The following is an 11,994-nucleotide window of genomic DNA, read 5'->3' on the forward strand; positions in this document are numbered from 1 at the left end:
TGTATCTCGGATCTAAATTTTGGTGACTACTATGAACGGATAAAAGAGATTATACAATTGAAATACCGAGAAGAACCTTTAAAGTGACCTATACTATTCAAATGTGAATGGTTTGACCCAACTATCAATATTGGTGGTAAGAAGCATAATCAATACAAATTGGTTCATGTTAACCATCGGCGTCTGTATAAAAAATCTGAACCTTTTATCACAACCTTTTATTCTTGTGATGCAAGCAACTCAAGTGTGTTATGTGCCTTATCCTAGCAAGAAAAAGGACAAGGATGATTGGGTAGCCGTAGTGAAGGTCAGACCTCGAAATTTTGTTGAATTACCCGATGAAGAGGTTAGGACAACTCCAGAGCTGAATGTTCCATTTCAAGTTGAAGAAGTTGAAGTCCACGAGAGAGATATGAATATTTTCATTGATGAAAATATACTTTTACATGATCCAAATAGAGATGTGATTGAAATAGATGAACCAATTGATGATGAATTATTGGCAGAGCATCAAGAAATTCAAAATGAATATACCGAAGAAGAGTATGAAACTGAAGAAGAATATAAAACTGAAGAAGAGTATGAAAGTGAGGGAACTGAGAAGGATGAGGAAGAGTCCGAAGAGGAAATAGATAGTGACTAGTGCTTAAAAGTAAATATGCTATTATATCTTTGTTGTATTTAGCTTATAGTAACCAATGGTGTAATATTATCGCTTTTTTAGTTTTTTCTTTTAAACTCGGGATGCACCAGTGCTCTTCTTTTGGCGTATATTGCTGTTATATTTTATTGTATGTTTGTCACTATTTGTTTCATGTTAGAAAATATGTGGTGTTTCTTACTGATTGGTTTTATATCTTATTTCTTGTTTGAAACTGATTAGTATGGCTGGCTCAATTGAGTGATTCAAATAAAAATGAGGTAGAAGTATATGCTATGGCATCTATTCATAGTGAATGTGGTGATATTTACAATGTCTCATAGTCAACAAACAAAAAATATTTTGAACTTTCTGCTAGTTTAGCATATGTTTGGAACTTGATCATTATCTATTTGAAGACAATGACATCATCTTCAAACTATTATTTGTTGTTATATTTGATAGTGCTATTAAGTTGTATAATCATGTCATTTTAAATTCATTATATCTTGAATCGTAACATTACACGACCTGTACAAGTATGGTTCTGTTTTTTTATTAGTTTGATTATTTTTTCAGATTAATAAAACTCTCTGCTACTTTCTTAGTAGGTTCAATACTCCGTGTTCGTAAGAACTTTCTACATAGTGATACAAGCTGTTGAGTAATTTGTTTTAGCAATATGAAAATTTGAGATAAAATTTTGTTGTATTGCAGTCAATATACTTTTGATCAGCTGAAGCTACTATCTAAAATAATAGGTTGCAATACGTAAAAATCGAGATCACATATAGACAGTATATTTGCTTTTTAAAAATCACATGTATTTTTGTTATTTATAGTTGAAATTGCACAATAACATGCATTTTTGAACTGCTGAATTTAATTCTACCTAATATCAGCTTGTCATTTTCCAGAAATGCTAGAATCATACACTGTTTTTTTATTAAACTGATCTTTTGTATTTTTTTTTAGATATGACTCGAGGTAGAGGTCGATCTAGCACAGCTCGTGTAGGCTAATTCTTAGGCAGAGGTAATTTTGCTACTCGTGGAAATATGCCTACAATTTCTATTCTCAAAATTAGTCCTCAACAAGGTAACAGGAGAGCTTCAGATGAAGAAAATCACATCAATCAAGTTCAAAAATCAGGTTCAAGTAGTACGCCACCAGTGATACTTATTCAAGCATCAGGTCTAAGTAGTACACCGCCAGTGGTACCTATTCAAGCATCAGGTCAAGATAGTGAAAGACAATCAACAAAGGAGGCCAACAGAGTCAAAAAGGGAGGCCAACAAAGTCAAAAAGGGCTGCCTCTCTAATGACTTTGTTGCAGCCTTCCTTTGTTGAATTGAACATACGCGTTTTGAAAACGCGTAAAATAATTTTACGCGTTTTCATTCTCCTATAAATAGGGTCTCTTGCCCTCATTTGAAATCATCCCAGATAGAGAGAGTAAGAATACAAAGAGAGTTATACACCAAGATAAATATTGTAGTCTTGAGTGTCCTCTTTAGTAGTTGTTCCTTTTACAAGAGAGAAGTGTTAATTGTTGTTTTCTCCTTGTATTTGAGAGCTGTGTACTCCATATTAAATAGTGAGATCCTTCTACCCCGTGGTTTTTCCCTTCTATCATTTAGAGGGGTTTCCACATAAAATTCTCGTGTCCAATTTATTTTCAATATTTTCATCATATCAAACTTTAGTTGTGGTGCTTCCTTCCCCCAACAGTGGTATCAGAGCCCTCGGTTATTCTGTCTATTTTATGCGAAGGTACTATTTGTGAATAGTAACTTTTCGTGAATAGTAAAATTCGGTGAATAGTACTATTCACGTGAATAGTAAATTTCGGTGACGGTACAGTTTGTCACGATTGTTCGCAAAAATATACAGAAACGATCTAGAAGGGTGTGAAGCAAATATCAATGTCGAGTACAACAAAGTTTGACGTTGAAAAGTTCAATGGGACTAATTTCTCATTGTGGAAAATGAAAATAAAAGCGATATTGAGAAAAGACAATTGCTTAGCTGCAATTGAAGGCAGGCCCACAGACTTTGTTGATGACAGCAAGTGGAACGACATAGACAGCAACGCAGTTGCTGATCTACACTTGGCACTGGCTGATCAAGTGTTGTCTAGTGTAGAGGAAAAGCGGACGGCGAAGGAAATATGGGATACTCTTACGGGGTTGTATGAGGCCAAGTCTTTGCATAATAAAATCTTCTTAAAAAGAAGATTGTATACTCTTCGAATGGCAGAGTCCATGTCAGTTACTGAACATATCAATACTTTGAATACTCTATTTTCGCAACTTACAACAATGGGTTGCAAAATAGAGTGGACTGAACGTGCGGAGCTTCTACTTCAAAGTCTGCCTGACTCGTATGATCAACTCATCATCAACCTGACGAACAATACTGACAGTCTAGTTTTCGATGAAATTGCAGCCGCTGTCTTGGAAGAAAAAAATCGGCGCAAAAATAAGGAAGACAGACAAGCAAGTTCGCAACAAGCTAAAACTTTGATGATGGTGAGAGGAAGACCAACTGAACGTGGCCCCAGTGGGAGTCACAATCATGGCAGATTTCAATCAAGAAGTAAGAAGAATATCAAGTGCTACAATTGTGGCAAGAAAGGGCACTTCAAGAAAGATTGTCGGTTCAAGAAGAAGAGTGAACACCCTGAGCCATCAAATGCTCAAGGGAATATTGCATGTACCTCGGATGATGGCGATATTTTATGCAGTGAGGCAATATCAAATAATGAAGGCAGAAAACGTTTTGCTGATGTCTGGATCATGGACACAGGAGCAACATGGCACATGACTTCCAGGAGAGAATGGTTCCATCAATATAATCCTATCTCAGGAGGATCTGTGTTCATGGGAAACGATCATGCTTTGGATGTTATTGGTATTGGGTCCATCAAAATAAAGATGTATGATGGCACGGTTCGCACCATCCAGGAGGTACGACATGTAAAAGACTTGAAGAAGAATCTATTGTCTTTAGGACAACTAGATGATAATGGATGTTCGTATAAGACTCATGGTGGAGTCATGAGAATATCCAAAGGAGCGCTTGTAGTGATGAAAGCAGAAAAACTTGCTGCAAATCTATATGTGCTTAAAGGTGAAACACACCAAGAAGGAGAAGCATCAACCGCATCAGCAAGTTCATTTGAAGAATCAACGATGATGTGGCATCGTAAACTTGGCCATATGTCGGAACGAGGTTTGAAGATTCTTGCTGAGCAAAAACTTCTTCCATGGCTCAAAAAGGTTTCACTACCCTTTTGTGAGCATTGTGTTACCAGTAAGCAAAATAGACTGAAGTTTAGCAGTTCCTCTGCTAAAAGCAAGGAAATACTAGATCTGGTTCACTCTGATGTCTGGCAAGCACCGGTGGAGTCCCTAGGAGGAGCGAAATATTTTGTGTCATTTATTGACAATTTCTCCAGGAGAAGTTGGGTGTTTCCAATCAAGAGAAAGGCAGATGTTTTTCCAGTTTTCAAAGAATTCAAAGCGCGAATAGAACTTGAATCTGAGAAAAAGATCAAGTGTTTGAGGACAGATAATGGAGGAGAATACACTGGTGATGAATTTAATAACTTCTGTAAACAAGAAGGTATTAAACGACAGTTCACGGTGGCATATACTCCACAACAAAATGGAGTAGCAGAGCGGATGAATAGAACCTTGTTGGAACGGACAAGAGCTATGTTGGCAACTGCAGGGTTGGAAAAACCATTCTGGGCGGAAGCAGTCAAAACCGCTTGTTATGTGATCAATCGGTCACCATCAACCGCAATTGATCTGAAAACGCCAATGGAGATGTGGACAGGAAAACCAGCTGATTATTCTCGCTTACATATATTCGGAAGTCTTGCTTATGTTATGTACAACACCCAAGAAAAATCAAAGTTGGATCCAAAATCCAGGGAATGCATTTTCTTAGGGTATGCTGATGGAGTCAAGGGGTATCGCTTGTGGGATCCCACAGCCCGCAAGGTGGTAATCAGCAGGGATGTTGTATTTGTTGAAAACAAGATACAAGCAAAAGAAGGTAGCACTTCAAAAGAAAAATCAGAGACTACTACAGTTGAAGTTGAAGAAATAGAAGAAGTTCCAGTTTCTTCTGAAGCAGCACCAGAGCACGAAGAACAAGAGCAAGCTGAGATCGAAACTCCAGAAGTTCGACGGTCAACTAGGGAGAGAAGAGAACCAGCTTGGCACTCATATTATTCTATGAAGAGTAATATTGCATACTGTCTATTAACAGAAGATGGAGAGCCTTCAAATTTTCACGAGGCTATGAAAGGCCAAGAATCATCTCTGTGGGTGGCAGCAATGCAAGAAGAAATTGAAGCTCTTCATAAAAATAAAACATGGGATCTTGTTCAATTACCACAAGGAAGGAAGGCCATTGGAAATAAATGGGTCTACAAGATCAAACGCAATAATAATGATCAAGTGGAGAAGTATCGTGCAAGATTGGTGGTGAAAGGATTCGCTCAGAAAGAAGGTATAGACTTCAATGAGATATTTTCTCTGGTGGTTTGACTCACAACAATTCGAGTGGTCCTGGCGATGTGTGCTACATTTGACTTGTACTTGGAGCAGTTAGATGTCAAAACTGCATTTCTTCATGGAGAGCTTGAAGAAGAAATTTATATGCTCCAACCAGAAGGTTTTAAAGAACAGGAAAAAGAGAACTTGGTTTGCAGGTTGAACAAATCTCTATATGGTCTCAAACAGGCGCCGAGATGTTGGTATAAGAGATTTGATTCCTTCATTATAAGCCTTGGATACAACAGACATAGTTCAGATCCTTGTGTTTATTACAAGAGATTTGGTGATGAAGATTTTGTTATTTTGCTGTTGTATGTTGACGACATGTTGGTAGCAAGCCCCAACAAAGGTCGTCTCATAAATTTAAAGGCACAGTTGGCTAGGGAGTTTGAAATGAAGGACTTGGGACCAGCAAACAAGATTCTAGGGATGCAAATTCACCGAGACAGAGATAATAGGAAGATTTGGCTTTCTCAAAAGAACTACTTGAAGAAAATCTTGAGACGCTTCAAGATGCAAGACTGTAAGTCAATTTCTATCCCACTTCCTATTAATTTCAAGTTATCCTCAAGTATGTGTCCTAGCAATGAAGCAGAGAGGATGGAGATGTCTCGAGTACCGTATGCATCAGCAGTGGGAAGTTTAATGTTCGCTATGGTATGTACAAGACCTGACATTGCACAAGCAGTGGGAGTGGTTAGTCGGTACATGGCTAATCTTGGTAGAGAGCATTGGAATACTGTTAAGAGGATCCTGAGATACATCAAGGGTACCTCAGATGTTACAATATGTTATGGAGGATCAGACTTTACTGTTAAAGGTTATGTTGATTCAGATTATGCAGGTGATCTTGATAAAAGCAAGTCCACCACAGGTTATGTGTTTACTCTTGCTGGAGGAGCTGTAAGCTGGGTTTCAAAACTGCAGTCTATCGTGGCTACATCTACGATGGAAGCAGAATATGTAGCAGCTACACAAGCTAGCAAAGAGGCAATATGGATGCAGATGTTATTGGAGGAGCTCGGGCACAAACAAGAGAAGATTGCTTTGTTTTGTGACAGTCAGAGCGCTTTGCATCTTGCAAAGAATCCGGTATTTCATTCAAGGACAAAGCATATACGAGTTCAGTATCACTTTGTTCGTGAGAAGGTGGAAGAAGGCAGTGTGGATATTCAGAAAATTCACACTAATGACAACCTGGCAGATATGTTTACGAAGCCGATCAACAGTAACAAGTTCATATGGTGTCGATCTTCTATTGGCCTAGCAGAAACGTAACATTGCAGTAATTTGGTAGAAAGGATGGTGTGAAGACTTAATTGATTCTCAATTAAATCTTCAAGTGGGAGAATGAAAGACAATCAACAAAGGAGGCCAACAGAGTCAAAAAGGGAGGCCAACAAAGTCAAAAAGGGCTGCCTCCCTAATGACTTTGTTGCAGCCTTCCTTTGTTGAATTGAACATACGCGTTTTGAAAACGCGTAAAATAATTTTACGCGTTTTCATTCTCCTATAAATAGGGTCTCTTGCCCTCATTTGAAATCATCCAAGAAAGAGAGAGTAAGAATACAAAGAGAGTTATACACCAAGATAAATATTGTAGTCTTGAGTGTCCTCTTTAGTAGTTGTTCCTTTTACAAGAGAAAAGTGTTAATTGTTGTTTTCTCCTTGTATTTGAGAGCTGTGTACTCCATATTAAATAGTGAGATCCTTCTACCCTGTGGTTTTTCCCTTCTATCATTTAGAGGGGTTTCCACATAAAATTCTCGTGTCCAATTTATTTTCAATATTTTTATCATATCAAACTTTAGTTGTGGTGCTTCCTTCCCCCAACAGATAGTACCTCAGTCGTTCATTTTCAACCATCTCCAGTTACCCCCAATCAAAGCAACACAATAGGCGGTGATACATCTTCTGAGGGCAACATAATAGGTGATCAAGTTGAGTGCAGCAGTACCAATAGACAGCGAACGCTTGTCACTATTTCTCCCACAGGGTTAGTCAATACTCTTATTATTTTTTTATAATATTATTTATGATATATAATATGTTTTCAAATAATGACCTCTAAATTATTCAGACTAGAACCTTCTAGAACTTGCTCCGAGTATATATCTAATTCATTCAAGCATCAACTTGATCCAAAAGGAATCAATTGAAAAAGCATTTCAAATGAGATGAAATCATTTTATTTTGGAGAATTTAAGGTACAATCCATCACAATTGAATTTAGAATCTATATTAGTCTTTATATATTGGACTAATATTTTTACTTTATAAATTTATTTCAGAAGGCATTTCATTGGAATTCCTCAATTGATACTGTTGTGATAAAAGAATGGGAGCGTAAGACAGCACATAGATATAATGATTTTATTTCTAAAATAAAAACAAAGAAGGTGCGGCTGGACCATATTCCAGAGAATGTGTTGAATAGTTGGACGATACTTTGGGCAGATAGTAAGAGTGTTGAAAAGTCAAAAATAAATGCAAAACACGTTGTGGTGTTAGAAATAAACGTGCTACTGGGACTCACACGGAAGGCTTTATCACTGTTGGGGAGCATCGCAAAAGGCTTGTAAGTGTATTTTAAGTTTTTTCTTTTTTCTTTTACCTTTTGGTTGGGTTGACTATATCTATTACAAAATACAAGAATATTACTTTTTGATGTCATTTGGTAAGATGTATTGGAGAATTCACTTGTAATCAAATTGACCTGAATAGGATTTTAATATTTTGTAGAAGGTAAATCTTTCTTATCACTAGTCTTACCAGTATAAATTGTTTTGGACATCCTAATTTTGTAATCCTGATTTTGTAATGCTAGAAGTTTTGAAATTTCTATATATTGAATTTGTGCTCTAAATTGAGCAATAAATTTTGTATAGGCTGTTGAAAAGGGTCGAGATCCAACACCTAGTGAATTACATCTACACGTTCATACACATGGTCATGATGAGTTTTTTTTTGGTGATCGATCCCGAATAGTACATGTAAATCATGACTTTATATGTGGAGTTCATTTCTCGCTCATCTCTTTTCCTCTGTATAAATCCTCTCTATCACTCTTATGATTCGTATATATCTTTTGTTTTCTTATACTGCTTTCTCTCTCTTTTCTTGTTCTTGTATACCTCATACCTTATTGCACTTGTGAAATATTACACTGATTGTTGGTTATTTTTGTTGTTGTTATTGTTGTTGTATAATTCACAATGATGAAAATAGATCTGAATCAGATAAAGTATCCTTATCTCTCAATTTATTTGAATGAAAATTTCTTCTCATTACCTTTAAGGTTGTTGGCTTTGGCGACTTGAACTTTCATGTATGATAGTTAGCTTCTGGAGCAATTTCTATGATACTAAAATTCTATTTTCATAAACTCACAACATATTGAAGTGACTTACTATTTTGTTTAAGTATTCTTATCTCATTTAATTTATTGTCACTATTTACTATGTTAAAACTAATACTCTATTGTAATAGGGTCTACACAAACCACTTTGATAATTCATTTTGAACTTTTCAGAATAAATTCTCACACTTTATCTCTTACAGACTTTTCAAGTTAGATTATTCTGTGATAATCCTAAGATGTTGCATGATTCTCTGATCTAACATCTCATATTGACTAAAAAGTGCATACAGAACATTAACTTGAAAATGAAGATAACTTTGTATCCCAACTAGATGTTCACAACCAGGCATCACCTTATCTTATTGAGTTTTAACTTAGCTTTCACTAATTATTTAACTTTTATAGGAAAAATATCAAGAAATGTTGCAACAACAAACAAAAACTCAGTCTGATATTGATCAATTTCAAGCATATTATCAAGCTGCGGGAGGAGAAAAGAAAAAAAGAGTATTTGATCTTGGATCTCAAGCAAAATTTTACTATGGACCAAATTTTTATAACTCTTCTTCATTGGGTGCGTCACCTTCAACAGTACCTTCAAATGCTCAATCAACAGTGACAGATAATCTAAATGAGTTAGTGACTCAATTAGTTCCTGCATTGACAGAACATATGCTTCCTGGATTGGTTGAGCGGGTGAGTGGATTAATTTCTTCAGCCTTGCATCAATCAAATACTCTTACCAACGATCCACTAGTTGTGGCACCAACAGTTCCTATTGCTCCTACTACTACTAACATTGATGAAGTTCATTCATCGAGTTCCGACGATGGATGTAATTCTCCAACCTCACATTACTTAGTTTATTTTGTTTGGACTTTATTGTTGTGTTTTTGGGTATTTTGTACTAAATGATACAATTATATGCATTATGCTATATATTTTGGACCTTGGTGAATATTAATTTATAAAGAATATTAGTTACTTTTAGTGAAGTGTATTTTATAATTTTGCAGCCATTGTCCTCTGCTTTGCATTGTATTTTATGTTTTTTGTATTAATTGAGAAGGGTGTATTTATAAGAAAAATATATTGAAAAAAGTAGTGACGATATTTTCCGTAGCTAAAGTAGATAGGAAAATTAAATCTTGCGATGAATTTACTACAAAATATTTTTGGAGCTAAAAGTAGACTAATTAAGTGCCAAAAATGAGTAGCGATGGATTAGCGTTAGATAATGTCGTCGCTATAAGAACCCAAGATTAAATCTAGATTGAAATATAGCGACGAAATATTTAAAGTAGCGACAATTATTTTTTGTTGCTAAGTATGGCAACAGATATATTTGGTAGCTATTTCGTCGCTATATTTGCGATGAATGTAATTTTTTCATCGCTAATTGCTTAATTACGAGCATTTTCGCTACAAACTCTAATCCATCGTCATTTCGTTGCTAAACCACTTTAGCTACGGAAATAGGTTGTTCAGCAAAGAAAAACGTCTGTAGTCAAACACAATATTTTTTGTAGTGATATCTCATTAAGATGAGAGATTCAAGAAGATTGATCAAGATGGCAGCCTTTCTGCTCCAGCTGACCCACCCTCAAGTGATGATATCTCTAATGTGGAGCTTCATTATTCCCTCATGTTATTGGCTCGATTTGTGACCGCTCAATTAAATCAACAAATAGTAATCGCTATAAGCACGAATGTGAAGAAACATCTGGATCAAATACGAGGAAGAGTGATGGAATGGAAAAATCCCACCCCTTGTACTATGGGTGTAGTAAGAACCATTTAGGGAAGTGCTTAGACGGTAAAAATGGTTGTTATTGGTGTGGCAAGAGTGGACATAAGAAGAGGGACAGTCCAGTGGCTTCTATAAAGGGGAAGGAGTCCAAGAGAGCTTGATTTGAAGGTGGATTTTCTCAATCAAACCTGGTAGTGGTGTTAGTTTGACTACTCTTCCTAAGTGTTTCAAGTATGGGAGAAATCATGAAGGTAAATATTTAGTTGGTATGGGTGCTTATTTTTGATGTGGTGAGGTGGGGATCAAGATCTCCAAATGCCCAAATATTGCAAATAAAGGGAGAGAAGGACTTTCTCAAGGACAATCTACTCAAGATGGACAAGTTCAACAAAGTGGTGGCCCACTCCACAATAGGTTCTATGCACTTCAAGCTAAAACAGATGTTGAGGAGTCTCCTAATATGATTACGGGTATGTTGCGGGTCTTAGACTTTGATGTTTATGCTTTACTTGATTCAGGTGCCATATTGTCTTTTCATTACTCCTTACCTTGCTATAAGATTTGATATGTATCCTAAAATCTTGCTATAGCCTTTTTTAGTGTATACCCTATTGTGATTCTAAAGTTAGGGGTAAGGTTGAGTGAATCTATTAAGGGCGGTGTTTCTGTTCAAAATGGTACGGAGTATCATTGATAGTGGATGTAAAAGCACAAGCAAGACGTGGATCCAAAGTTAGCTAAATTGAAGAAATTAGTGGTTGATAAGAAGGTTTAGATTCTCTCACAAGGGGGAGAAGGAGTACTTCGTTACTAAGGTTGGTTATATGTTCCAAATATTGATGGTCTAAGAGAAATGATATTGAGTAGAGCCTATAACTCTTGATGGATGAGTTAGGGTTGATTAGGGAGAGAGTGGGCACTCTATATTATGATAATTGTGGCATACTTATTTCATATAAGTTTATAGACATGGATGAAGAGCTAGATGGGATCTTGTTGGGTGCAATATATAGATTAGAGTATATTGGTGTGCCCTTTGCTAGGAGTTAATGCAGTAAGGATGTAAAGATGCTAAAGTAGCTTGAAAATTCTTAGATGATGTTGACTTCAAGGGATCCACAAAGTTGTTAGAATGGTAGGCTTGAATGTGTGGTTGTTTATATGTAAGTAATTGTAGTAGGCTATTTATGACTTCTTGTAAAGAGTTTCAAGTGACTGTATCAGGGTGGCTATAGAACTAGACTTGAATGTGGTATTGATGGCATGTGGATGAATGTACAATGCATCGGGTGCTTCTTGATTAGGTTTCTAGGATTGATTGAATTTGGTGGTGAGGAGTGGTATAGGACCCCAAGGCATATTGGTAAGGTGGCCTATTGTCACGACCCAAGCCTAGGGCCTAGATGTGACATGGCGAATGAGGAACCCGAAAGTACCTCAATCAAGCCTCTTAGCATTCTTTTAGCCTTTCATAGGTAATGATGATAAATAAACAAGCGGAAATCATAATAGTAAATATTCAACTTACATATGTCCAACAATACCTCTAACTATTAGATTTAACGGGGCTAAGACAAGTCCCTAGCTCACCCTCAATCATAATAGAAGAAATGCCATAGTAAAATATCTTAACATATCATAAGGTAGAAAGATAAAGGAGTATTGTTCCCGG

General features: G+C 36.4%; 1 pseudogene; it reads left to right on the forward strand.

The window, feature by feature from the left end:
* The first annotated feature begins 1,698 nt into the window (after window positions 1-1,698).
* On the forward strand, window positions 1,699-10,373 carry LOC129903713 (uncharacterized; annotated as a pseudogene).
* Window positions 10,374-11,994: the final 1,621 nt, after the last annotated feature.

Source organism: Solanum dulcamara, chromosome 9 (assembly GCF_947179165.1).
Source record: "Solanum dulcamara chromosome 9, daSolDulc1.2, whole genome shotgun sequence".
NCBI classification, from domain to species: Eukaryota; Viridiplantae; Streptophyta; class Magnoliopsida; order Solanales; family Solanaceae; genus Solanum; species Solanum dulcamara.